Source organism: Saccopteryx leptura, chromosome 4 (genome assembly GCF_036850995.1).
Source record: "Saccopteryx leptura isolate mSacLep1 chromosome 4, mSacLep1_pri_phased_curated, whole genome shotgun sequence".
NCBI lineage: Eukaryota > Metazoa > Chordata > Mammalia > Chiroptera > Emballonuridae > Saccopteryx > Saccopteryx leptura.
Genome location: NC_089506.1, coordinates 187,285,857 through 187,311,772, shown reverse-complemented (window position 1 = coordinate 187,311,772; position 25,916 = coordinate 187,285,857). Strand labels below are relative to the sequence as shown.

At 41.6% G+C, this 25,916-nt stretch overlaps 1 long non-coding RNA gene across 1 annotated transcript; it reads left to right on the top strand.

Moving 5' to 3' along the window:
* Positions 1–3,835: 3,835 nt before the first annotated feature.
* Positions 3,836–8,925, top strand: LOC136403460 (uncharacterized). The gene is made up of 3 exons (XR_010751141.1): positions 3,836–3,965; positions 7,089–7,472; positions 8,515–8,925. It is a non-coding gene; the product is annotated as an uncharacterized lncRNA (long non-coding RNA).
* The last annotated feature ends 16,991 nt before the right edge of the window (positions 8,926–25,916 follow it).

Genomic DNA, 25,916 nt, shown 5'->3' with positions numbered 1-25,916 from the left:
ACAGTAGCTATTACTTGGCCTCTAAGCAAAATTTTCTCTCAATGGTTCTTCAGATGATGCAGGTGATTTTTAGTTTATATAGCTTTAAAGAAAATATATGTGCAACTGAGCACTTCACTAATTTTTCCTTTATGTCCACCATTGTACTAGGCATGAATCGATACAGAATACGTAAAATATCACACCAGAATTGGCACATGTTCTAAATACAGGTTTGTCTTTCCTGACTGGTTTGCCTCCGCCAGGATTATCATCAGGATGCCTTATCCATTGAACATACCTTAAACTAAGGAAACAATTTTATAGTCAAGGAGGTGGGATAATGAGCTTGTAACCACAGGATTCATGGTGCTTATTCATCATTCAGAAGCAGTTAGCATGGTAGAACTGTGGAAAGGCATACATTGAAGACAGCTAAATTGCTGTTATAAAATACAGCACTGTATAGTTGGGGATACAGTATATACATTGATATGCACTGAACCAATTTTATATATATACATATTTATATGCTATTTTATTTATATATATACAATATATATATGCTATTTTTTCTCCAATAGAAAGATTACATAGGTACAGGAACCAAGGTATTAAAACAGTGATGACCCCTATTATTATCACCTACTAATCCATTTGTGTAATTCGTGCTTCCTATCTCCAAACCTAGAGTCTTGTGTTATGGTGCAGATTATCAATAGAACATTTCTTTTAGTAGATAAACTGTATCCCACTGAATTAGGCACTGAGAATATCACAAGGCCACTTTGGGTTGCTTGTGCCAGTAGATCGGTAAGCAAAGAATTACTATGCCCCCGGAGTCCCTGCCATTTACACTATGTAAATGGAAAAACATACCCAGCCAGCTGCATTCCATAACCTACCTTCAATCACTTTAATGTAAAAATAGGGGTGGAGGTAGAGGGAAGAAGGCAGGTTTAGACAAAGAAGAAAAACAACACAAAAACCCTGGTCAGGTAGCTCAGCTGGTTAGAGCATCATCCCAATACACTGAGGTGGAGGGTTCGAGCCACTGTCAGGGCACATACAAGAATCAACCAATGAATACATAAATAAGTGGAACAACAAATCGTTTCTCTCTTCCTCTCTCTCTAAAATCAATAAATAAAACAATTTTTAAACCACAATGCATAATAATCTAATGGCATTTAGAGATACTTAGAACTCTAGATTGAAATATGAGAAAGTATCTGGAGGAAAAAGTCCTGGGAATATGATGTCTTCAAGGAGATCATAGGCTAATAAGCCAGGCAGTGGTAAGAAGCAAAGACCTACTCAAGTGGATTATTAAAGAGTTATAGGGAAGTAGATAAAACAATGGCAACCACAGTAGGGTCAAAACCAGAGGCGGATTTAATGGCAGGCGCACCAGGTATGTGCCCTGGGCCCCAACTTCTGAAGAGCCCTGCAAAACTCCAACTTTACATTTTTTTCTAATGACACCAAGTTTGGTTTCATATATGCAATTTTAACATTAATAGTACATAATATTTTTATTTATTTAAAAATATTTATTTATTTAAAAATATGGTTAACATGTATTTTTACTTTCCTTCTCTCTTTTTTTTAAGGGGCCCAATATTTTCTTCTGCACCCAGGGCCTCAGCCAACCTTAATCTACCTCTAGTCAAACCTCATAAGGAATGGAACGTTTTTCAGGGCTTGAAAGGTTATTCAGAGTATCACCTACCAGGCGTCCCCAAACTACGGCCCATGGGCTACATGTGGCCCCCTGAGGCCATTTATCCGGCCCTCCACTGCACTTCCGGAAGGGGCACCTCTTTCATTGGTGGTCAGTGAGAGGAGCACTGTATGTGGCGGCCCTCCAACAGTCTGAGGGACAGTGAACTGGCCCCCTGTGTAAAAAGTTTGGGGACCCCTGATAGTCATTGGTAGCCTCTGCAGCCCATGACTGTTCCTTTATTGGGCTTTCCATTATTATGTGCAAACTTGTCTTGGAACTTAGTGTGGTGTCACAGCCATTCAAGATCTCAGTTACTGTTTTATAAAATATGAAGTTTATTGATCTACTTATAAAGTAATGGTTAAAGTCATAATTGTTGTGATGGCATTTTGACAGCAAAAATGCTTGAAATTTGACTTACTATAGTAAATCCATTATTGATATTCTGAAAACTTCCTGGAAACATTAGACAAGCTTAGAATCTTATACTTTCTAGTATTGGAAATATCTGTTGCCCATAGATCAAGTATTTGAAAATACTGCCCATTCAAGTGGCAATGCCTAATCAGGGCTCCAAGAGAAGCAACCAGTTTAGTTTTGCGAAACTATTTACTCTCTCTCTCTCTCCCCCTCTCTAAATGAGTGGAAGGGAGATGGTAAGACAGACTCTCACATGCTCCCCGACAGGAGAAACCCATCTTGGGCCGATTTTTAATCAATCAAGCTTGTTTTAGCACCTGAGGGTGATGCTGGGACTAACCCAGCTATCCTCAGTGCCCCAGGTGGTGCTCGCACCAATCAAGCCACTGACTGAGAGAGGGAGAGAAAAGAAAGAGGAAGGGGAAGAGAAGCAGATGGTCGCTTCTCTGGTGTGCCCTGACCAGGAATCAAACCCAGGATGTCTATACACCAGGCCAGTGCTCTATTCACTGAGTCAGCTGGTCAGGGCCTCATTCTTTTTCTAAATAATTATTTCATTAAAAACATTTTTAGATATAATTTTAATACCATACCGTTCACACAAAGTATAGAAGTCAAAGGTATTTAGTATGCTTACAAATGGTGTGACCATCATCACGATCAGTTGTATAACATTTTTGTCACCCTCAAAAATAGCCATACCTAATAGCAGTCTCTTTCTATTCCTCCCCCAGCCCTGATCAATCACTAATTTACTACCTGTCTATGAATTTGTCTATTCTGGACATTTCATATAAATGAAATCACACAATATATGACCTTTTGTGACTTTTTTTCACTTAGCATATTTTCAGGGTTCATGCATATTGTTGCATGTATTGATACTTCATTCCTTTGTATGGCCCAATAATACTTCATTCTGTTGACATACCACATTTTGTTTATCTATTCATCACTTGGATATATTTGAGTTGTTTCTACTTTTTTATTATTATGAATTACACAGCTATAAATATTCATGTGTAAGTTTTCATTTCTCTTGTGTATATATCTAAGAATGGAATTATTGGGACATATGGTAAATCTATGTTTAACAATTTGAGGAAATGCCAGACTTTTCCAAAGTGGCTACATGTTTACCACTGCAGTGTATTGAGGTTTCCAACTTCACCACTTTTTGGGCAACACCTATTGCTGACTTTTTTGATTATAGGCACCCTAGTGGGTATGAAGTGTTACGTCATGGAAACAATTAATTCTTGACTTTACCTAGAGCTTCCTCTGTGTACATTTTTGATTCGGTTCCTCCGCCACAGACACACAATCACTAGTAGGATTGTTTGATAATAGCTAGAATTATTACGATTACTACCATCAATAAGAAAAAGTAGGAGAAACGTATCTACGTATCTGAACAGGACAGAATCAAGGGAAACTTAAGCCCCCCACCCCACCCCTCTCCCGGAGAGTTAAAGCCGAGCTGAGGAGAGACATTTCCCTCCCAGAGCCGGTCCCAGCGAATGGGAAACAAGGACGCAAAGTCTTCTCGCGTTCCTAGAGAGGACCACGAAGAGCAGTCCAGTCCCCAAAGGCGGAGGTTGACGCGCTTCCGGCTCCTGTGACGGACACACACGGGCGGAGATTGACACGCTTCCGGCTCCTGTGACGGACACACACGGGCGGAGGTTGACGCGCTTCCGGCTTCTGTGACGGACACACACGCCCCCGGTTTCTCTGGGGTTGGGCGAGTGTAGTGCTTGGTACCAAGTCCGCTGCCCTTCGGTCCCCAGAGTCACCTCCCTTTTGTATCTCAGCACCCCTAGACTTCTCCCGGGTCACGGTGAGACGTGGGTCCGGCCGGGGAGGGCGGGCGGGGCAGAGATGGATGTGTACGGCTGTGTTGCGCGACCGCCGCGCCACCGAACGTGCATCCCAGCCTGGGGCGTGGAAGCGCCGTCTGCCTGCAGAGACAACCCTGGATCCTAGAGGGAGAGGAACGACGATGTTTTCGTTTCCGGTCTAAGATGAGCTTTCTCTGGGACGAGGAAGAGGCAGTTTTGTCCTCGATGTTCACCCAAGGGGTCGGGGACAAAAATGACCCTAGTTTAATTTTCGTGCTCCCTGCGGAAGCATTCCATATGTTGTCCTTATGATGAGAGCTTTTTTCCTAGGTTTCTTGGGGACCCTGGGTGTAAAATGAGAAAGACCCTTGAGGCTCGAGTCACTCGGGCTTTTTGTTTCGTTTCGTTTTGTTTTATTTTTTAGTAGCGGCGAAGTTTAAGCCTCATAAATGTTTGTAGATCATCATCTCACGCTGAAATCCATTACCATTAATGGTGGCGATTAAAGTATTTGAAGCCTAGTGAAAAACGTGGTTTGGATGCAGCTGGATAAGACATATATAAAATCCTTTTAAGTTTCCTAACTTTCTCAATGTTTTTTTTAAATGTTTCGCTTCAGACATTATTTTGACTTTTCAGTTGTGATAGCTGAGCTTGACTTGAAGCAGCGAGCAGTGGAGTTTGTGGCAGTGTAGTGGGAAGTTGGGCCATTAGGAGACTAATTATCAGTGTACTCTCTGCCACTCATTACGAGATGATCTTGGACAAAACATCACCAAGTCGCAATTTGGTACTGATTGCACTTGATGGTATATCCATCAAGTGATGAATAGATAAACAAAATGTGGTATGTCAACAGAATGAAATATTATTGGGCCATGAGTAAAATAAGTTAAATGATGAAAAGGACCCTTCCAATTTGGAAATTCATTGATAGTGATTTAATTGTGAAAAATTCAACTTGGCCAAATCTAAAGCCCCATCTCTGTTTTCTGCAGTTTCACCAAGATAAAGAGAGATACTTTCATTAAGAGAGAAAGTTAGAGGGCAGAGAACCAAATACATGTGCGCGCGCACACACACACACACACGCACACGCAAAACCAAACCACACTTATCCAGGTCAGTGATAAAGAGGTCATATGAAATTAATAACTGAATTGAGGAGAATACACTAAAAACAGGTCATTGAAACCTTACTGTTTGCTGGAGAAATAAGTTGGTTACAGAGTATATAATAGGATATATATAAGTAACTTACCCACTGACACATTTATGTAGTTTAAACCTGCTATAATATGTCTCCCATTCTTATTCAGGTGTTTCATAAATAACCTGATAGTTGCAGTGTAGAAAAATCTGTTATTTTATAAATGACATGCCCTTCTAAGTGCTGAAAGGAAGAGGCATATAATGAATTTGCTGAACATTCTACAAATAGGCAGAAAATGTTGACATCATATTCATTCAAACAAATGTTTTTTAAATGTCTATGGGTTGCAAGGAACAATGATAAATGACTTAAGAGCAACAATGAAAGTAAAAGATAGTCTTTATTCTTGAGAAATAATCTAATTGAAATAAGACATGAAAGCATTAAAAATTAAGTTTCAGGGTAAACACCATCAAAATATTACATTCCAAACTAGTGATAGAAACAGTCTAAAGTCAAAAGATGACTGGGTGCTGGGATAACCCAAGAAATGTAAAATAAACACAGCCTTTCTACTGCTACTTGCCCAGAATAGGAGCAGGAAAACATCCAGGGGGGGCCTTTTTAATTCGGAGAGTAGTGACTACCTTCCTGACCTCAGCCCTGCATCTTTGAGTCTCCTGTCCTTGAAGTCCCTTCATGTTGATTCATACTACCACTGTGGGGGAAGACCTGTAGGAATGTGTTAGACTGTAACTCCCTCCCGCACCTTTAAAACTTTAACCCAGATGTCAAAAACCAAGATTTCTTTTCTTCAATATTCTTAAAATACCTAAGACTGAATGAAAATCACAGAATATATATTACTAAAACTGAAGGGAAATAGGCAAAGAAAATATAATAGTTGGAAGACAAACATAAGATGGATAACAAATGATGACAGAGAATATAAATGCTGTAAGATGGGGGCAAAACTAAAGAGCTTTATCAGGAAAGATTAAGTGGGTTTCAGTATTTTAAAAATAGAGATACAAGTTCTTTTCCCTCTGTGCCAGTGTATCATCTTATATACCCTGCTTTGGTGACCACTTTTTAATAAGAGTGACCAGATCACTTTTTTCTTTTTTACTAGTCTGAAGGTGACTGGAGGCAATAGCTAAGTTAGTAATGCTGCTAATATACCTCCACAGGTTTGCTTAGCACATCAGAAATATCTTTTCTCTGACGTGAAGAAAAATAGATCACTTTTTTATATAGTGACCAAATGACAGTGTAACAGTATTGTTGGGGCTCTGGGCTTCATTCTTGGGTTTGAGTACTGCACTACCTATATGTTACTTAATCTTTCTCAACTTCTCTTCTTCATCTATAAACTAGCAAAAATAATCAGGTATAGCCTGACACAGTGGATAGAGCATCGGCCTAGGACACTGAAGACCCACCCAGGTTCAAAACCCTGAGGTCGCCAGCTTGAGCACGCATTCATCCAGCTTGAACATGGGCTCACTAGCTTGAGTGCAGAGTCATCGGCTTGAGTGTAGGATGATAGACATGACCCCATGGTTTCTGGCTTGAAGCCCAAGGTCACTGGCTTGAGCCCAAGGTCACTGGCTTGGCTGGAGCTGTCTGGTCAAGGCACACATGAGAAAGCCATCAATGAACAACTAAGGTGCCACAACTATGAGTTGATGCCTCTCATCTCTCTCCCTTCCTATCTGTCTCTCTCACTAAGATAATAATGCATACTTTATTAGGTTTCCATGGGTGTTAAATGAGCTAAGTATGTAATGGACCAAATATATTGAATACTTGGCACGCTGCTAACATAAATGGCTGTTGTTCAGCATTGGTAACTGTCACACCATTGGATTTAGTGAATTGTCTTCATGAGTACTTGTATAAAGTGTTAGCAGCATAGCAATTCAATATTACTTTTTAATACTTCTTACTAAATTTTTCCATCTTGCAGGATTACAAAACCAGCCTTATACAACATCTAGGACAGAAAGGACAGTCCTGCAAACAGACCCTATTTGGATCAAGTGAGCCAGTTCCTTGAACCTGAATAATGACTGCTGAATTAAGAGATACTACAGATCTGTCTACCCAGGCTACCCAGGAGATGGAAGGCATAGTGATAGTGAAAGTGGAAAAGGAAGATGAAGAGGATGGAAAGGACAATTTTCAAAGGGAAAGGAATAAGCTTGAGTTATCCCCACAATTTCTTAGTCGTTCCACAACTATGAATGAGAGAGCCTTATTATCATCGTATTTAGTTGCCTATCGAGTGGCAAAAGAGAAAATGGCTCACACAGCCGCTGAAAAAATTATTCTTCCGGCATGTATGGATATGGTACGTACAGTTTTTGATGATAAATCAGCTGATAAATTAAGAACTATACCTCTTAGTGATAATACAATATCTCGTCGAATCTGTACTATTGCAAAACATTTAGAAGCAATGCTTATTACACGGCTACAGTCTGGTATAGATTTTGCTATCCAACTTGATGAGAGCACTGATATTGCCAGTTGTCTAACACTCTTGGTTTATGTGAGATATGTGTGGCAAGATGATTTTATAGAGGATCTGTTGTGCTGTTTAAATTTAAATTCAGATATAAGTGGGTTAGATTTATTTACTGAATTAGAAAAGTGTATTGTTGGTCAATATAAATTAAACTGGAAAAACTGTAAGGGAATTTCCAGTGATGGAGCAGCAAATAGGACTGGAAAACAAAGCAGAGTTATTGAAAAATTATTAGAAGCAACCCATAACAGTGCTCTTTGGAATCACTGTTTTATTCAGCTAGAAGCTTTGGTATCCAAAGAAATTCCACCAAGTCTCATGGATGTATTGAAAAATGCAGTGAAAATTGTTAATTTTATTAAAGGAAACTCATTGAATAGCCGACTTCTTGAAATATTTTGTTCAGAGATTGGAGTTAACCATACCCACTTACTGTTTCACACAGAAGTTCGTTGGTTGTCTCAAGGAAGAGTACTGAGCAGAGTGTATGAACTCAGAAATGAGATTCACATTTTTCTCATTGAAAAGCAATCTCATTTAGCACCTGTTTTTGAAGATGACATTTGGGTAACCAAACTGGCATATTTAAGTGATATTTTTGCAATTCTTAATGAATTGAATTTGAAACTACAGGGGAAAAGCAATGATAGATTTCAATATCTTGAACATATCCTAGGATTCCAAAAGACATTATTGTTGTGGCAAGCAAGACTTAAAAGTAATTACCCCAGCTACTATATGTTCTCAACATTGTTACAACACATTGAAGAGAACATTATTAATGAAGAATGCTTAAAAGAAATAAAATTAGAGATATTGTTGCATCTCACTTCTTTATCTCAAATCTTTAATCATTACTTTCCAGAAGAGAAATTTAAATTGTTACAAGAAAATATGTGGATGAAAGATCCATTTGCTTTTCAAACCCCAGAATCAATAATTGAGTTAAACTTGGTCCCTGAAGAAGAGAATGAATTGTTGCTGCTCAATTCATCATTCACACTGAGGAATTATTATAAGACATTAAGTTTATCAGCATTTTGGATTAAGCTTAAAGATGAATTCCCATTGCTAAGTAGAAAGTGTATGTTGCTATTATTACCATTCACAACTACCCATTTGTGTGAACTAGGATTTTCAATCTTGACACGATTGAAAACAAAGAAAAGAAATAGGCTCAATAGTGCACCTGACATGCGTGTAGCCTTATCTTCATGTGTCCCTGACTGGAATGAACTAATGAACAGGCAAGCTCACCCATCACATTAAATGCAATCTTTACAAAAATTTGGTTTTGTACATTTTTAGGCATTTTTTGTATACTGTATTTAAATATTAATAAAATTATTTTTGGAATTTACTAGCTTTCTTTTTCTATATAATAACAGTAAGTATTGTTTTATGAAACATGTCAGTTCATGTATATGGGTGTATACAGGATAATCACTGTAAAATGTATTTTTGTGAATGACTGTCAATTTTGAAAATTAGTGCTCTTGGCAATTTTATACTCAGATCTGTTCCCCTGTCCAATATTGCTGCCTTGCTCCTTCCTTTGAGGCAGAGCCCCATTCAGACTCAGTTATTGTGTATGTATATACACATATATACTCTGTGCTCTTCCCTTTTTGTGCTAATTCCAGGTGTGACTCTTGATGCTGATCATGGTTTCACACCATCTTCCTTATCACTGGGTTTCTGTAAGCGGGGACATGAGTTCCTTTCTAGCTAATGAGGTGTGTAGGGCATCCATCAGGATATTTCTATGAAGGTTTCCCTTGCTCTCAGAAAGAGACACAACAGAAAAGATAGTGGTACTTGTGGCAAAGTTTATGAATCTCCCATAATCCCTCCTTAAAAATACAACAACTAGGACAGCAAAACTGAAACCCATGGACAGCATCTACAACAAAACCAAGTGACAAGGTACTGCCTACAGTTACAAAACTAATGTAAATCTCAAGCCATTGCGTGAAAGGAAGCAAAGGAGCAATAAGCATCTGAAAAATCTGAGAAATGCAAAATAATCAACAGGTACTCATGCAAACTTTCAGTGAGCTATACTAAGAAAAGTAACTGAAACCAAGACGAGTATGCACACTTCAGGAGAGGGGAAGTCTTAGGGGTTTGTGGTAAAGTCGGAGAGTGGTTTGGGATCTGTGAAATATACTGCTCACAAAAATTAGGGGGTATGTCAAAATGAATATGAAGCAATAAAAAAAAAATCATTTGATTTTTTTTTTTCTGAAGTTGGAAATGGGGAGGCAGTCAGACAGCCTCCCGCATGTGCCCGACTGGGATCCACCCGGCATGCCCACCAGGGGGCGATGCTCTGCCCATCTGGGGTGTTGCTCTGTTGCAACCAGAGCCGTTCTAGTGCCTGAGGCAGAGGCCACGGAGCCATCCTCAGCGCCCGGGCCAACTTTGCTCCAATGGAGCCTTGGCTGCAGGAGGGGAAGAGAGCGAGAGAGAGGAAGGAGAGGGGGAGGGGTGGAGAAGCAGATGGGCGCTTCTCCTGTGTGCCCTGGCCGGGAATCGAACCCAGGATTCCTGCACACCAGGCTGACACTCTACCACTGAGCCAACTGGCCAGGGCCATTTGATTTTTTTTATTAAACAAGAACATCAGAAAAGCAAATGACAAGTCAAAGAAAGTTATTCAATTATGCAAATGAGATGCAAAAACAACTTTTATTTCATTGGTGAAAATGCACTGTACAAAAAGGCTGAAAGTACTGAAGTATCTGCATGTTCCCTGATCCCCTAAGTTTTGTGAGCAGTGTAGAATCCAAATTGACCAAGACAGAGACAAGATCTCAACTTTGTGTTCTTACCCGGGTTCGATTCCCGGCCAGGGCACACAGGAGAAGCGCCCATTTGCTTCTCCACCCCTCCGCCGCGCTTTCCTCTCTGTCTCTCTCTTCCCCTCCTGCAGCCAAGGCTCCATTGGAGCAAAAGATGGCCCGGGCGCTGGGGATGGCTCTGTGGCCTCTGCCCCAGGCGCTAGAGTGGCTCTGGTCGCAACATGGCGACGCCCAGGATGGGCAGAGCATCGCCCCCTGGTGGGCAGAGCGTCGCCCCCTGGTGGGCGTGCCGGGTGGATCCCGGTCGGGCGCATGCGGGAGTCTGTCTGACTGTCTCTCCCTGTTTCCAGCTTCAGAAAAATGAAAAAAAAAAAAAAAAAAAAAAAAAAAGAACTAGAAAAAGAACAACAAACAAAACCCAGAGGAAGTAGAAGGAAGGAAATAATAAAGTTCAGAGTAGAAATAAATGACATAAAGGCTAAAAACAATACAGAAGATCAATGAAACAAAGAGTTGGTTCTTTGTAAAGGTAAACAAGATTGATGAACCTTTAACCAGACTCACCAAGAAAAAAAGAAAGAGAACTCAAATAAAAACAAAATTAGAAATGAGAATGGAGAAGTAACAACTGACATAGCAGAAATACAAAGGATTGTAATAAAATACTATGAAGACTGTATGCCAAAAAATTAGACAAACTAGGCAAAATGGACAAATTCCTCGAAACATATAATCTTTCAAAAATCAATCTGGAAGAATCAGAACACATAAATAGACCCATTACTTCAAATGAGATTGAAACAGTTATCAAAAAACTCCCAACAAGCAAAAGTCCTGGGCCAGAAGGCTTCACAGGTGAATTTTACCAAATATTCAAAGAAGAACTAACTCCTATCCTTCTCAAGGTATTTCAAAAAATACAAGAAAAGGGAAGCCTGACCTGTGGTGGCGCAGTGGATAAAAGTGTCGACCTGAAATACTGAGGTCGCCGGTTCAAAACCCTGGGCTTGCCCGGTCAAGGCATATATGGGAGTTGAAGCTTCCTGCTCCTCCCCCCTTTTCTCTCTCTCTCTTCCCTCTAAAATGAATAAATAAATAAAAATAATTTTAAAAAAAAGAAAAGGGAAGACTTCCAAGATTTTTTTATGAGGTAAGCATAATTCTGATTCCAAAACCAGGCAAAGACACTACAAAGAAAGAAAACTATAGGCCAATATCCCTGATGAAATTAGATGCTAAAATATTCAACAAAATATTAGCAAATCAGATCCAGCAATATATGAAAAAAATCATACACCATGATCAAGTGGGATTTATTCTGGGGAGGCAAGGCTGGTACAATATTTGCAAATCAATCAATGTGATTCATTACATAAACAAAAGGAAGGAGAAAAACCAAATGATAATTTCAATAGATGCAGAAAAAGCATTTGATAAAAGCCAGCACCCATTCATGATCGAAGCTCTCAGCAAAGTGGGAATACAGGGAACATACCTCAACATGATAAAGGCCATCTATGACAAACCCACAGCCAACATCATACTCAATGGGCAAAAATTAAAAGCTATCCCCTTAAGATCAGGAACAAGGCAGGGGTGCCCCCTTTCACCACTCTTATTCAACATAATCCTGGAAGTCCTAGCCACAACAATCAGACAAGAAAAAGAAATAAAAGGCATCCAAATTGGAAAAGAAGAAGTAAAACTAACACTATTTGCAGATGATATAATATTGAATATAGAAAACCCTAAAGTCTCAGTCAAAAACTACTGGACTTGATAAATGAATTCAGCAAGGTGGCAGGATATAAAATTAATACTCAGAAATCAGAGGCATTTTTATACACCAACAATGAACTGTCAGAAAGAGAAATTAAGGAAACAATCCCCTTCACTATTGCAACCAAAAAAATAAAGTACCTAGGAGTAAATTTAACCAAGAAGATTAAAGACTTGTACTCAGAAAATTATAAAACATTGATAAAAGAAATCAAGGAAGATACAAACAAGTGGAAGCATATATCTTGTTCATGAATAGGAATAATAAACATCATTTAAATGTCTATATTACCCAAAGCAATCTATAAGTTTAATGCAATTCCTATTAAAATACAAATGGCATACTTCAAAGATATAGAACAAATATTCCAAAAATTTATATGGAACCAAAAAGAACACAAATAGCCTCAGCAATCTCTCTCTCTCTCTCTCTCTCTCTCTCTCTCTCTCTCTTTTTTTTTTTTTTTTTTTTTACAGAGACAAAGAGAGAGAGTCAGAGAGAGGGACAGACAGACAGGAACGGAGAGAGATGAGAGGCATCAATCATCAGTTTTTCTTTGTGACACCTTAGCTGTTCATTGATTGCTTTCTCATATGTGCCTTGACCATGGGGCTACAGCAGACCAAGTGACCCTTTGCTCAAGCCAGCGACCTTGGGTCCAAGCTGGTGAGCTTTTTGCTCAAACCAGATGAGCCCGCGCTCAAGCTGGCGACCTCGGGGTCTCGAACCTAGGTCCTCCACATCCTAGTTTGACGCTCTATCCACTGCACCACCGCCTGGTCAGGCGCCTCAGCAATCTTAAAAAAGAAGAATAAAGTGGGTGGTATCACACTTCCTGATATCAAGTTATACTACAAGGCCATTGTACTCAAAACAGCTTGGTACTGGCATAAGAACAGGCATACAGATCAATGGGACAGAACAGAGAACCCAGAAATAAACCCACACCTATATGGACAATTATATTTGACAAAGGAGGTGAGAGCATACAATGGAGTAAAGAGAGTCTCTTTAACAAATGGTGTTGGGAAAATTGGACAGGTACTTGCAAGAAAATGAAACTAGGCCACCAACTTACACCATACATAAAAATAAATTCAAAATGGATAAAAGATTTAAATGTAAGTCATGAAACCATAACCACCTTGGAAGAAAACATAGGCAGTAAGCTCTCCGACACCTCTCACAGCAATATATTTGCTGATTTATCTCCATGGGCAAGTGAAATAAAGGACAGGATGGACAAATGGGACTATATCAAGCTAAAAAGCTTTTGCACAGCTAAAGACAATATGAACAAAATAAAAAGACAAACCACACAGTGGGAGAACATATTCGGACAATAAGTCTGATAAGGGGTTAGTAACCAAAATTTATAAAGAACTTCTAAAACTCAACACCAGGAAAGTAAACAACACAATAAAAAAATGGGCAAAAGAACTGAATAGACACTTCTCCAAAGAGGACATACAGATAGTCAATAGGCATATGAAAAAATTTCACTAATCATTAGAGAAATGCAAATTAAAACCACAATGAGATATCACCTCACACCAGTAAGAACGGCACTCATAAACAAACAACACATAATAAGTGCTGGCGAGGGTGTGGAGGAAAGGAAACCCTCCTGCACTGCTGGTGGGAATGCAGACTGGTGCAGCCACTGTGAAAAACAGTATGGAGATTCCTCAAAAAATTAAAAATGGAAATGCTTTTTGACCCAGCTATCCCAGCTTTAGGAATATATCCTAAGAATACCATATCACTGCCTGACCAGGCGGTGGCGCAGTGGATAGAGCGTCAAACTGGGATGCGGAGGACCCAGGTTCGAGACTCCGAGGTTGTCAGCTTGAGTGCGAGCTCATCTGGTTTGAGCAAGAGCTCACCAGCTTGGACCCAAGGTTGCTGGCTCAAGCAAGGGGTTACTCGGTCTGCTGAAGGCCCGCGGTCAAGGCACATACGAGAAAGCAATCAATGAACAACTAAGTTGTTGCAACGAAAAACTGATAACTGATGCTTCTCATCTCTCTCCATTCCTTTCTGTCTGTCCCAATCTATCCCTCTCTCTGACTCTCTGTGTCTCTGTAAAAAAAAAAAAAAGATCCAAATCAAACTTAAAAAAAAAAAGAATACCATATCACTGATACAAAAGAAGAAATGCACCTCCATGTTTATTGCAGCACTGTTTACAATAGCCAAGATCTGGAAAAAGCCCAAGTGTTTATCAGTGGATGAGTGGATTAAAAAGCTGTCATACATATACACAATGGAATACTACACAGCCATGAAAAATAAAGAAATCTTACCTTTTGTGACAACATGGATGGACCTGGAGAGTATTATGCTAAGTGAAATAAACCAGGCAGAGAAAGAAAAATATCATATAACCTCACTCATATGAGGAATTTAATGAATAATGTGAACTGAGGAACAGAATAGAGGTGGAGGCAAGATCAAAGGGACCAGAGGGAAAGCGGTCAGAGGGAAAGGGGAGGAGAGGATGGGATTAGAGAAGGGAAAGAGATTAGTGAAATTATATATACATAACAGTGTTATAGAGAGCAGGACAGCAAATCCTAAAGGGAAATGGGGAAGGCGTTGGGGGGAGGGAAAAAGGGAGTATCAAGGGAAACATGGGGGCGGGGGAAGGAGATATATTCGGTGGGACACTTGAATCTATGTAAGCACAATAAATTAAAATCAATTTAAAAAAAATTTCTTTAAAGTTCATCTAAATACTAAGCCTAGAAAACTAGGGGAGCGGGTGGAAGGGCATTCCATCCAAAGAGAACATTGCCAAAGTCAGAAAGCTTGCAGCGTGCTGTGGGAATGACATAGAGTTCTCAAAGGGAGAAGATTGGAAAATGATGGTAAAAGGCTTTGACTGCTAGGAGTCAGGTGTGTGCTATTCAGGTCACTGGTTACACTTTAAACTGAGGCCTGGGACAGGAAGACTACTACAAATATTTAGAAGTTTGCCTGGAAACGAGAAGAGAAATGAGATGTAATTTTGAGGGGGGAATGTCTACAGGAAAGTATTTTTTGTTTTTAAGTATAGGGAAAATATGACTAAAGAAAATGAATCAATAGAAAGAGGCATTCATATCCATCACTGCCTCTCTCACTCTCCCTTCTGCAAAGACAGCAGGAGAATGTCAGAGGAGACTGTCCTTAATTTATACCTCCTCTACTTCAGTAGTTTCACCTCTTGTCCTTACATTTTCTGTATCTAAGGAACTAGTGTTCCTAGTATCCTCAAAGATGAACTTCACAGCCTACATTCTCCATGCCATTCCCTCTGTCTCTGGGATATGATCCTACAAAATTATCTTCTAGTTTAAATATCCTTTCCAGCCTGACCAGGCAGTGGTGCAGTGAATAGAGCATCAGACTGGGAAGCAGAGAATAGAGGTTCGAAACACCAAGGTCGTCACGACTTGAGCATGGGCTCATCCAGCTTAAGCATGGGCTTACCAGATTTAGCAGAGTCACTGGCTTGAGCGTGGGGTCGTAGACATGACCCCATGGTCGCTGGTTTGAGCCCAAAGGTTACTGGCTTGAAGCCCAAGGTCGCTGGCTTGAGCAAGGGGTCATTCACTCTGCTGTAGATGCCCCACACACACACATCAAGGCACATATGAGAAAGCAGTCAATGAACAACTTAGGTGCCACAAAGAAGAACTGATGCTTCTCATCTCTCTTCCTTGCTGTCTGTCCCTATCTGTCTCTTTCTCTATGTCACACACAAAAGAATATCCTCCTTTCCATTGATTCTCTCTCTTTGTAAATGTACTCATGTATGTAGAGGAGAAGAGGAGGAGCCTTGTTACCGCTGGGTGAGGGTGGAAGTGCAGGTTACCCACATGGTCTCCACTGATACCAGCCTCTGCTGATGGGGAAAGGAATGAGACCATAGCTTTTTAGTGTATGAATTGGAATAGAGCGGCTGTTGTCTAAAAGTTATCTGTCTTGCTCAGTTGCCCCTTTCCTGAAGGATTTTGTTGTGGCTTTTTAAAGTCTGTACTCATTGGTCTTTCTAGATTGCCATCTTTTCTAGCACCTAGTCTGGCACATATGAGATAGGAAGAGAAACCAGCAAACTCACTGCTGTGTCACCCTAGGATTCCAAAACCTAAAAACAGTTTCCTTTCCACATTTCAGTCTTCTTATGTTTGTTCTACATATAATGTCCAGGGGAGTTAGGTGTACTTAGTGGAAGGAGTAGGGAAGGTATTCCACTTCCAAGAAGTAGAAGCATCCATAATCTCACTTAAGTTTTATGGCCATGAGTTTAGAACAAGAAGAGTTGGCTAGAATACATATATTTTCTTAGTCTCTTTCAATGACTGGAGTGCAAGTACTGAGTAGGCAGAGGTGGAATTCAGTAATGACTGTGATTTTGTCAAGTGAGTATGCTAGCGCAAAGAGAGACAGGAGAGTGGAATGATTATAATGATATCATGGACTTTTTGCTGGGTAAGGAGGATAGAAGAACTTCAATGGGTGAAAGACAGCAAACATGGCAACATCGATGGATTGGAGGTACTGACAATATTGAAAGGTCGCTGGAGTCTGAATACTAGAGAAAGGAAGCTGGAAAGAAAGTGGTGACAGGATGAAATGCATGAAGCTGAGTTTCAGGTAATGACAAGGTCTGAAGTATGACTACAGGAGCATGTAACTGTGTAGGATGGAGGACAAGATCATTGGAAGAGAGGATTCAGAGAACTGAGACACCAGGATGTTAGAAGAACCATTTCTTTGTATATAGAAATTACCAAGAATTAAGACAGTAGTAGTTTTAAATAATGATGGTGATCCAGGAGCTAAAATCAAGGAGAAATAAAGGAAAATGATATAGGGGCCAGTAGACTATAACAATAAGAGAGAGGAAGTTAGGGTGACAAAATCTGATGAAGATGTTGGCAACCTTTTTCCCTATACCACTATGGCTCCCATTTCCTTTTAGGTTTCTTGTTACTTTTGGGAAACCAGATTCTTATAATTCTTTAAGCCATTTGCTATGGAATTCTTCTCCAGTTTTTCTAGGTTTTCAGGGCAGGACCTTTGGCTTTATTCCTTACAAGGACTTTATCAGGATCACCATGCACAATGAGCACCAAAAATATTTTCTGACGAGGTAAGATTTCTGGCTTTCCTAGACCATTGCCTGGAGGTTTCTGTACTCCCTGGTTTGACATGACCCTCTGGGCCTGAGAGGGAAAGCTGGGTCACCATTGTGGGTTGAGGAAAGAATCAACTAGAGGACATTTCTCAAACATCTTTTCTTCTGGGACACGTAGGCTCTACCCCTAGACTAACACTCTCAGTATTGATTCCCCACTGCTCAGGTTTCACTCCCTAATCAGTCAAGGATGATGGCAGACACAAAGGAACAACTGGGCACCCCTGTTTCCATATGAGAACAAAAGCAGAAGCTGAATGGGGACAACCATGGGAGAGAGGTAGGAGAGAATGAAGAAAAGTTACATCTATAGAGCACCTACTATGTTCCTGGCACTACATTAGGTGCTTTCACTTTTTTTTTTTTTTTTTTTTTTCCTGAAGCTGGAAACAGGGAGAGACAGTCAGACAGACTCCCGCATGCGCCCAACCGGGATCCACCCGGCACGCCCACCATGGGGCAACGCTCTGCCCACCAGGGGGCGATGCTCTGCCCATCCTGGGCGTCGCCATGTTGCGACCAGAGCCACTCTAGCGCCTGAGGCAGAGGCCACAGAGCCATCTCCAGCGCCCGGGCCATCTTTTGCTCCAATGGAGCCTTGGCTGCAGGAGGGGAGGAGAGAGACAGAGAGGAAAGCGCGGTGGAGGGGTGGAGAAGCAAATGGGCGCTTCTCCTGTGTGCCCTGGCCGGGAATCGAACCCAGGTCCTCCGCACGCTAGGCCGACGCTCTACCGCTGAGCCAACCGGCCAGGGCCGGTGCTTTCACTTTTTAAAGTAATATTTAAAATTTTTTAAAGTAATATTATAGGACGCTATTTTTCTATTTTTACAAATGGGGAAATGCTCAGAAAACTAAGTAACCGACCCATTGTCACATTTACCAAATGACAGAAATAGGATTCAGACCACAGTCTGCCTGATGCAAAAGCCTATGTTGCATGGCAAGAAAACAGCTGGAAATTACAATATAACAATGACCAGGGAATACAGAGTGATATATATCCAATCACTTATTGCTACTCTTAGTTTTATCATTAATAAAAAATAAATAGCTAAAGATCTGACATATACAACTATACTTATTCATAAGTCCAGTCTTTTCCTAGCCACTCTTTCCTGCATGGAAGAAAAACACCTCTTGATAAATAAATCAATATGGTTACAGTCATATTTTATGTCCATGCTTCCAGGTATGCAAGTATCTCCCTCAGACAGATGTGCATTATAAAGATGTACAGAGAAGCTGGCATAAGTAAGCACACACACATAAAAATTATTAGGAAGGTAAAAGAACAGGTACGGGTCTTTGCGGAGTGGGAAAATGGGTGGAAAAGTAGATTGAAAGCAGTTAGAAAAGGGAGGGAGGGTTTGGAGATCTCAGGTGCGTAGCAGAACAGAGGACACCGGCCAGGTCTTCCAGCAGATGTACAGCTTTATGATAATTCTCAGTATAATAGAGGGCCTGTGAGCATCTCCTGAGGGGGAAAAAGGATAAGCAGGAGTCCCTGGCTGGGTTGCCAAAGCCAAATTTGTTCCATTGAAATTGAATTTTTCAATTTTATCCAACCGGGGAACATTTCAGTGATGGGGGAAAAAGTAGGTTTCAGTTGTAAGTACAGGAAACACAGAGTTTATTCTTACATTATTATTTATTAATGACTGTATTATTTTCCATATGGACAACTGTAAGCCTACTTTTGCCCACCCCTGTATATTCTTCAACCAACTTGATGGATTCTGCACCCTTCCTGTTAGGCATATAAGACACCTTTTCTCTGGGGTTTTGAAAATATATATTTGGATTCTACAATGCGCTCAAAAGAATCAGAGGCAGAATACTTAATCTTCAAATGTTGCTTTCTAAACTTGAGAGATTACGTATACTCACATAGGAAGCTTGAAGAGTGTAGACACTGAAGCCGTTCTGCCAGGGAGGGAATCCTAGCTCTAGCACACATTATCCTGCTCTTAGGCAAGATACCCTCTGTGTGGCTCACTTTCCCTCTCTATAAGATGGGACATATATATAATGCACCTGGGAGAGTGCCCAACCTATAGAAGGACTGACTATACACATGTCTGAGAAAAAGAGAGAGAGAGAAAAGGGAGGGAGAGGGGGGAGGAGAAAAGGGTAGAAGGAGGGACAGAGGGAGGGAGGGAGGGAGGGAGGAGGGAAGAAGAGTTACAAATGAGTAATTTCAATTAAATGAGGGACTATAGAGTAGAGGGAGGTGGAATTAATTAAGTCTTCGTAGAAGAAGTGAATACAAAACACTGAAAAATGAACATTCAGAACCATCGCTATGAATATGACCTTGCTCAGGGGTTGTTTGGACAGTCACCCAAGCCTCCCTTCTTCTCTTTTTTACTTTAACTCTGAATTACCTTTTTCAGAAGAACCTGTACTTTAATTTAGTCTAATGTAATGGTTCCAATTATTTTCCCTTCTGATCCAAATCCTATTTCAAGACTAACACCTTCTCTTCTTATGTTTTCCTTTGGATAGTAAAGTGAAGAAAAAGAATAAGATGGCCAAAAACGGTGAGAAAACTGAAACTTCCAGGACATTAATAAGAAAACCAAACAATAGGCTCACCATCATGGTGGGCAAGGCTGTGAAAGTTTGGGCAGGAGAGTAAGCAATGTGGAGATGCTTACAGAACACCTGGCAAAATAGCCCCAGAAGCAAGTGTTTGGTGAAAGTGCCATTTGGCTGTCTTCCTGAACCACACAGGGGAAAATGGGTAAAACTTTGGCAGAGCTCTAACATAATATGCCATCAGAAGACACACCAGAGTGAAGCCCTACCATGTAAGGCGTGTGGGAAAAGTTCAGCCAGAGAAGAGTTTGGAGCCCACACTCAGGAGAGGTCCTGAGGGTGCAGTGAGTGCAACAAAAGCCTTAGCTCTGGCCATGCCCCATTCCAGGCCATATCATTGACTTGACTATGAGAAAACTTTACATGTACCATTCAGCTGGTGTGTCAGAGAATCCAGACTGAACAAAATTTCAAAATGTAGTCAGTGGCAAAAGCTTCAGACAAAGCTCAGCATCTCGTCATCAGATCACCAAACTGAGGATAAAGCCCCATCTTTGTGGTGAGTGTGGGAAAAGCTTCAGGTAAAGCTCAAGTCTCATGGTATATACCCCAGAGAATCAAGCTGGGGAGAGAACCTACAGTGCAGTGGGTGTGAGAAGTCTTCTAGCCTCAGCATAACCTTTTATTAAAATTTATTGATTGATTTGAGAGAGAGAGAGAGAGAGAGAGAGAGAGACAGAAACATTTATCTGCTTCTGTATGTGCCCTGGCCAGCAATCTCTGTGTATCGGTATGATGCTCTAAACAACTGAGCTGTCTGGCTAGGGCTCAACATAACCTTTGTGATGCACAGGAGAGAAGCCCTTCAAATCCTCCATGTGGGAAAGTTTTGGTCATGGCACCAGCTTAATTTTACATCATAGAATCTACCTGGGAGAGAAAAGTTAGCAGTGTCATGCACAGAAGAGATTGGATGGCAGCTCTCATCTTTTAAGATATCAGACAACCCACAGGTCAGGAATGGTTGACAGAAAAGTTCTATAGCATTATATTTCCTTGGTCATAAGCAACTACATGAGGCAAAGGAGAGAATCTACTACCCCAAAGCTGACTTGTCTCATGAATAAAATACCATAGGAGCGAAACTATTGATTTCCTTTTCCCCCAGGATTAACTGCACAGTATTGAAGAGACAGTCCAGGCATTCTCATGTGAGAGTGTGTCTTTTTGCTTCCCATTTTACAATGAAAAAAATATTGAGCAATGGTCAGAGATGTTGAAACCAAGACAAGATTTCTCTGCCATGAAGGAACACAACCCTTGGAATTTGTAATAGGACTATTTCACCATGAACTCTGGTTTTTAGGGTAAATCTCAGAGTTTCTTCCTTCTTCTCCACCTGTCATTTTTGGCTTTATTTGCTGCCTTTGGTAAAGCATGTTGGCTCTTCCAAATAAATATTATTCAGGTTAACAACCACTTTCAGGTTTTTAAAAAATACAAATATTTTGTGGAATATTATTGAAAGATTAGTATGTATAGAATATATGGCATCAGCCTGACCTGTGGTGGCACAGTGGATAAAGCATTGACTTGGAATGCTGAAGTCGTTGGTTCAAAACCCTGGGCTTGCCTGGTCAAGGCACATATGGGAGTTGATGCTTCCTGCTCCTCCCCTTTTCTCTCTTTCTCTCTCTCTCTCCTCTATCTCTAAAAATGAAAGAATAAATAAATAAATAAATAAATAAATAAGAATATATGCTATCAAAGCAAAAAAAAGATAAACTAATATTCTCCTGTTTGAGTTTTTTTATTCTCTGGGCTGCAAAAGTACAGTATTTCTCTGCTTTCTCAGTCATAATGCAGTATCCACAAACTGCCTTTCCCTCAATCTCTGTCATCTGAGGAGCAACCAGCTTGTGCCAGGCACTCCAGTGTTCTATTACTTCAGATATTGTTGGGCCTCCATTCCAACTTGCCCCTGCTGTGATTCCTGCTGGTGCGATTCTTGTGCCCTTCTTTTGGAATTTTAGCAGGTCCACAGACACTCTAACGTTGTGCATAAAACTCAGTATAAATACACACTTTTCAGGGAGAGACTGGAAGATTTCAGCAGATTGTAAAAGGATTACCTGCCCTGGCCGGTTGGCTCAGCGGTAGAGCGTCGGCCTAGCGTGCGGAGGACCCGGGTTCGATTTCCAGCCAGGGTACACGGGAGAAGCACCCATTTGCTTCTCCACCCCTCTGCCGCGCCTTCCTCTCTGTCTCTCTCTTCCCCTCCCGCAGCCAAGGCTCCATTGGAGCAAAGATGGCCCGGGCGCTGGGGATGGCTCTGTGGCCTCTGCCTCAGGCGCTAGAGTGGCTCTGGTCGCAACATGGCGACGCCCAGGAGGGGCAGAGCATCGCCCCCTGGTGGGCAGAGCGTTGCCCCCTGGTGGGCGTGCCGGGTGGATCCCGGTCGGGCGCATGTGGGAGTCTGCCTGACTGTCTCTCCCTGTTTCCAGCTTCAGAAAAATGAAAAAAAAAAAAGAAAAAAAAGAAAGGATTACCTGACCCCCAAATGTTAATAATCAATTGCTCTAATGTTAAAATGGATTTTTCTTCTTAAAGAGAGCACAGTTTAATTTTTATGCCTTTTGCACTGTTAACAAGCAGGAAAACTCATTGCCTGACTGGTGGTGGTACAGTAGATAGAATGTTGACTTGGAATGCTGAGGTTACTGGTTTGAAACCCAAAGTTACTGGCTCAAGCCTGGGGTCACCAACTCGATCCGAAGGTCCCTGGCTTGAGCTCAGGTTTGCCAGCTTGAGCACGAGGTCACCAGCTCAACCCTTGGTTGCCAGCTCTATCCCAAGGTCTCCTGCTCGAGCCCAAGGTCACCGGTTTAATCCTCAGTAAAGGCACATATGAGAAGCCTTTCATCAATGCACAACTAAGTGGAGTAACAAGTTGATGCCTCTCTCTCTCTACCTTCCTCTCTCTCTTTTAAAAAATAAATAATAACTTTCATATTCTAATTGGTTTGCCTTAGAGTCACACAGTTCCATTGTCAAACTAACAATCTTAAAAACGTGTTTTATTTCAAGTGTGCCTTCTCAAACTCTATTGTGGGAGCACTAACAGCCTCCATGGGCTGTGAGGGGAGGTATGAGTGGGGGTGAAGTGTATGGGCCAAAAGGGGAAAAGTCTGTGTTCATACAGAAGGATGAGATGACTCCGTGACTGAAGGTGTACAGCTGCTTATAGCCTACAGCCATCAGGTGATATATGGGCTATTTGTACCTCCCACACCCCCTCTGAGGGCTAGCTGCTGTCTCTGACTCACTAGAACAAAAACTTGAGATCAAACACCAAAGAAAAAGGAACATACGGTATAATTCCAGGGGAAGAGTAGAATGCTGAATAGAAATAGTAATGTTAGGCCTGACCAGGTGGTAGCGCAGTGGATAGAGCGTCAGACTGGGAGGCCGAGGACCCAGGTTCAAAACCTCGAGGTCACCAGCTTGAGTGTGGGCTCATCTGGTTTGAGCAAGACTCACCAGCTTGAGCCCAAGGTCACTGGCTTGAGCAAGGGGTCACTCAGTCTATTGTAGCCCCCAGGTCAAGGCACATGTGAGAAAGCAATCACTGAACAACTAAGGTGCCACAACGAAGAGGATGCTTCTTATCTCTCTCCCTTCCAGTCTGTCTGTCCCTATCTGTCCCTCTCTCTGTCTCTTTCTGTCTCTCACAAAAAAAAAAAAAGAAGAAAAAAAGAAAGAAAGAAATAGCAACGTTAGGAAAGAAGGGTGTAGCAGTGTCATTTTACTGTCAGTTGTCAGCTACTCCCATGACAGACCTGCGCTAGGCTCTGAAGAGAAGGAAAAAGAGGCAGAAGACACTATTGGTCAGCTTTCCACCTCCGGGCAGAACACCATAAGCGTGTTCACATCTCACAGGGAAAAAGAGATTCACCAAAGACAATATATGTAAAGTAAGTGCTAGTGCCATAACACAAATTATGGACACGTGTGGGGAGACAATTCAGGGTAGTGGAAGAATACTAAGTTATAAGAGGCACTTTATTAACATCCCGTTATCAGTTCCCATCTATACCCTGATCATTTGCAGAGCCCTCTGCCCCAGTGTTGCTGGAGAAACTGGTTAGGCCGGTGGCTTGGAACAACCTCTGCAATTTGAGAAAGCAGAACTGAAGCAAAAACAGGGAGATAAATTGGCAGAAACGGGTGGAGATTGGCGGGGGTAGAATAGAGCCTCCTGTGACCTCAGAGAGGCTTTCTCCCATGGATCAGACCCCCCTACATGGCAGAGGGACAGGCACCTCCAATTACACTTCTGGTGCACAGTCAGCAGCAGCAAAACCCACCACCACTGTTACCGTGTTTCCAGCTATTATAATTTGCCCCCACACCACTATGGGGATGAGAGGCATCTTCTCTGCGAAAAGCTGAAGCAGTTTAGATTTGGCCCAATTCCCTCAGGTCTGTTGAGTTTCTGGCAGTAGAGTCATTCAGGAAATAGAGGTACAGAGTCAAATTTGGACCCTCTGACAGATTATGATTAGAAAGTTGTTACCTTACCCTGGGAATGGCCAGGAAAGAAGGGACAGAGGGATCTTTAGGAGATTTTGCATGGAAAGCAGAACTGCACATTAACATACCATGGCATTCCAAGTCATGTCTGCCCTGCAAGGCCACCTTCTCCATAATGCCTTCCTGAGCTAGCTCAGCTTCACAGACTCACTGGTAGACAGGCACATGGTTTGAACGGTCACTTGGTCCATTCTTCATCCAGTACAGGGCCATTCTTTTTTTTTTTTTTTTTTTTTTTTCTGAAGCTGGAAACGGGGAGAGACAGTCAAACAGACTCCCGCATGCGCCCGACCGGGATCCACCCGGCACGCCCACCAGGGGCGACGCTCTGCCCACCAGGGGCGATGCTCTGCCCACCAGGGGGCGACGCTCTGCCCCTCCGGGGCGTCACTCTGCCGCAACCAGAGCCACTCTAGCGCCTGGGGCAGAGGCCAAGGAGCCATCCCCAGCGCCCGGGCCATCCTTGCTCCAATGGAGCCCCGGCTGCGGGAGGGGAAGAGAGAGACAGAGAGGACGGAGGGGGGGGGGGAGTGGAGAAGCAAATGGGCGCTTCTCCTATGTGCCCTGGCCGGGAATCGAACCCGGGTCCCCCGCACGCCAGGCCGACGCTCTACCGCTGAGCCAACCGGCCAGGGCAGTACAGGGCCATTCTTGCAAGATCTTTGGATTGGTCATCAGCCCACCACTTCCAGGGAAAGGCAGCTCAGTACTCGGACCTCACCACCTCCATACATGGACTTCTCAGAACTTTCTAACTTACAGTTAATATCACATTTTTAAAGGCAGATTCCTTATCAAGTTTTAAGAATAGCTGTTCCAGATAAGATGTGGTACACATACACAATGGAATATTACTCAGCGATAAAAAGAATGAGATCTTACCATTTGTGACAACATAGGTGAACTTAGAGGGTATTATGCTGAGTTAAATAAGTCAGACAGAAGAAAGACAAATACCATATGATTTCACTTACACGTAGAATCTAAAGAACAAAATAAATGAACAAACAAAACAGTAACTGACTCACAGATACAGAGAACAAACTGAGGGTTGCCAGAAGGGAGGGAGTTGGGGGCTGGGTAAAAAAGTTAAAGGAATTAAGAAGTACAATTGGTAGTTACAAAATAGTCATGGGGGAATAAAATGGAGCATAGGAAATATAATAATACTGTAATAACTAGGTATGGTGCCAGGTGGGTACTAGACTAACTGGGGGGTATCACTTTATAAACTATATAATTGTCTAACTACTATGCTGTATACCTGAAACTATATCATATAAAATAATAAAATGTCAACTGTAATTGAAAAATAAAAGAATATGCTATTAGATAAATAAAAACACTTCTATGTAGACCATCGGAA